The sequence below is a fragment of the Cyprinus carpio genome, chromosome A4 (genome assembly GCF_018340385.1).
Source record: "Cyprinus carpio isolate SPL01 chromosome A4, ASM1834038v1, whole genome shotgun sequence".
Taxonomy (NCBI): Eukaryota; Metazoa; Chordata; class Actinopteri; order Cypriniformes; family Cyprinidae; genus Cyprinus; species Cyprinus carpio.
Genome location: NC_056575.1, coordinates 32,066,201 through 32,069,847, shown reverse-complemented (window position 1 = coordinate 32,069,847; position 3,647 = coordinate 32,066,201). Strand labels below are relative to the sequence as shown.

The window sequence follows — 3,647 nt, the reverse complement described above, 5'->3', positions numbered from 1 at the left end:
GCATCTGCTCTAAGCCAGTCAGTTCCCCCAATCCAAATTCAAACATACCCGAGTTACAATTTTCAGCACCCCTGCCTTCAGAGGATGACTAGTAATTTTCAAGTCATCTTGTAGTTTTTTCTAGTTTTTGACTAGTCAGGATGACATATTTTCTAGTGTTTTCAGAATGTCAAGTTCAGACTAAACTATAGTTATTTTATTTTTTTTGGAAGAGCATTTTTTTCTTATTGTAATGTGTATAAAATTTTTGATATATACACAGACTGGAAAATGTTAATTGTTTGTATAACAGTAAAAATAAATACAAGTTCAGCATTAGGAATGTTGTCTTATCTTTTATTACATTGTTTACATTTATTCTTGAGCAAAATATTGGGTCAGTGCCTCCCTGATTCTTAGTGGCTGGATGTCTGCAATGCCCAACGGGTCAACATCACCTGGTGGTACATCAGGAGGTCCAGCTGCACTAGGATCTTCACTGTAGGCCTCATTGTGTTTTTCACAGATGTTATGCAGAGTGCAGCATGTGGAGATAACTGTGGGGACCAGTGATATGTCCACATCAAGACGTTTTGACAGGCACCTCCACCGACCTTTTAATCTTCCGAACGCACACTCCACCGTCATTCTAGCCCCGCTTAGTCTCTTGTTAAAATGACGCTGGTGTTCAGTCAGATTCCCAGTTTCCGGGTACCCCTTCATTAGCCAGGACCGAAGTGGGTAGGCTGGATCCCCCAACAGCATGATAGGCACTCGTGTGCCCTGGATCTCCTCAGTGGTCTTTGGTCATGAAAATAACAAATTACAACTCTTGCTGAAGAGAAATACTGTGATAATGACATTACAATGCAAATCAAGGTAAATGTTTTAAGTTATATAATTGCACGTCAATATCATTGATCCATACTTCATGACAATAACTTTTAGCATGATTTAATATGTGAGTAGATAAAGCTGGGATAGTTCAGTATAGTTTATGTACATACCTTTCTATACTATGTATGCTTTGCACACATTGAAGGCTGAATTTGAGTTTACAAGAAAAAATAACTCACGTTTGGAAAGAGGACTCCTCTTTCTGCCTTCTCGTAGATAACAGAATTACGAAGAACCCTGGAGTCGTGAACACTTCCTGGCCATCCGATGTTGATGTTTGTGAAACTATTGGGGTGGAGGTATTAATTGTACATTAATAAAGAGAAAGACATGATATCTGAGTAAAGACAGTGACAGAAACAAATGAAAAACAACACGTAATAACGCAATAACATGGCAAAAGGCATAGCAACAACCAGGGAGACAAATCAATATAAATTATGTATGTCCTTACCAGTATTTGTGGTCCACAACTGCTTGCAAGATCACAGAATGCCATCCCTTGCGATTAAAATAATCCGCATGGTTCTCAGGTGGAGCGATGACTGGGATATGACTCCCGTCTATAGCCCCGGCACACTGAGGGAAACCCCAGCGATTTTTAAATCCTAGAAGTACGGTTTGTTCTCACCTTCTGGCAGCTTGATGTACTCACACATCATCTCATTTCGTATGGCATGGCAAAACTCCCGGACTATTAGGCATACTGATGCGTCACTTATGCCAAACAGGTGTGCCAGTGTTCGATAACCAGCTTCTGTCACGAGCCACCATAGTCCAACTCCAACGCGCTTCTGCACTGAGATTGCCTGGCGAAATGTTGTATCCTTGTAAGAGAGCATTGGTGACAACCGCACACACAACATTTCAAAAGTTTCTCGTCGCATACGAAAGTTGCTGACCCACAGTTCTTGACCCCAGGTTCCAACAACGCGATCCCACCAGTCTTGAGTCCTTTGCCACATCCAAAAGCTCCCTTTGAACCGATGGTTTCACAGATCATCTCTAAATTCGACCATTCAAAATATTACGAGACCAATGTTTTGCAGATTTTTTTTACCAATGACTTTCCAAAATATTTGCTGACTTTTCAAAATAGTTTGGAAAGCAAAACACTGTATAATTTTATTTGCATGGGCATCCATTGTATTTCGTGTTGTTTTACTTCCTTTTCCGGGGTCAGAACGTCTACGTTTGGTAGTTTTCAGCAGTGTATAGTGTAAATGCAAAAATCGGATACGGGTCACTTTTAAAAGATGATGTAAGCGGGTCGTCAAAAAAAATCGGATATAGTCATAAAATCGGATTTGGGCATCAAGACCTGCAGTGTAAATGCAGCCTAAGAGGGATGATCGGTTTAGAGCTGAGGCTCATAGACAGCGTTGCTAACTGCACCCCTTCTCCATCTAGGAGTCAGCAAGGGAAGCCTTGCCGTTAACAAAGGGGAAAAGGATCTCAGGAACATTCTAGACAAGAGGCACGGTCATCTACAGCATTTCCTTGGATACCACTGTAAACAAAGAAACGCTGCGCTTATAAACTCTACTTTAAAGGGCTCATATGATGTGATTTAAATTTTTTCTTTCTCTTTGGTGTGTTACAAGCTCTTGGTACATAAAGAAGATCTGTAAAGTTGCAAAGACTAAAGTCTCAAATCCAAAGAGATAATCTTTATAAAAAAAGTCAACCACCTAAAACGGCTCGTTCGAACACGCCCCCCACGTCTACGTCACAATGCTGGAAGATTTGCATAACGGCAACAAAATGTTCACAAAAAAAAAATGTGTAACTTTTATTCTAGCTGCTGTTGCCGCCGCTGCCACCATGTTCTGGAGACACTGTGTGTTTCATGGTCTTCCAAAAGAGGACATGACTAGAAATCAGTGGTTAAGTTGTATTTACAACACTGTTCCAGAACAGTTCAACCCAAATATTCAGATGTCTGCAGCACATTTTACGGAGGACGAGGACTGCTTCCTGGGAGAGTAGCCTACAATACGGTATCTGTTTCTATAAAGTGGTGCAATTCCAACTTTGCAAGGACAGTCTGGTGCTTCTGACTCAGTCTGTAAGTACGTTTTCATATTTAAAGAATTTGCCAATGATGATTCAAACATAAGTTTTGAGCAGTGTGTAGCGTATAGTGCTTGTTGTTTGCTGTTTCGCCGCTCACAAATGCAGACATGGTTTTATGTTTACGCAGTGCGATACGCAACGTGTAAAAACACAGTATAAGTCATTATAATCAGTAATTATGTCCCCACTGGATGCAACAAAATGCCTTGTTTATAATGGGTTTTATTGTTTTTGTCTTGTCTAGCATGGCAAGGGGTGTAACATTTACGTCACACGCTTGAGGAATTCGGTCTCAACACACTGGATAGCTGGCCAATGAGCGTACACCTTGCTTTTCAGAACGATGAGCTTTGTCAAATTCAACGCGTTTCAGAAAGGTGGGGCATAAAGGAGCAACAATAATGTACATTATGTGGAAAATAATGTTTTTTTGAACCTCAAACCACATAAACATTTTATTACACCAAATACACAAAATAATGTTCTTTGTAGCAACGTCATATGACCCCATTAATATGGATTATACAGAGGTGAGATGAAAAGAAAATACCATCTTAACTTTTTAAGGACAGTCAGTTCACCTCAGAGATACAGTTACATAAACTCCACCCACAAATGTATCGTGATTCATTTGATCTCAACTGATTTGAATCATCACATATATTTATATCGGTTTTCAACCAGCTCGCTACATC

At 40.1% G+C, this 3,647-nt stretch overlaps 1 long non-coding RNA gene across 1 annotated transcript; it reads right to left on the bottom strand.

The window, feature by feature from the left end:
- Positions 1–319: 319 nt before the first annotated feature.
- Positions 320–1,816, bottom strand: LOC122140689. The gene is made up of 3 exons (XR_006157276.1): positions 1,331–1,816; positions 1,056–1,161; positions 320–780 (listed from the first exon to the last, which is right to left on the bottom strand). It is a non-coding gene; the product is annotated as an uncharacterized LOC122140689 (long non-coding RNA).
- Positions 1,817–3,647: the final 1,831 nt, after the last annotated feature.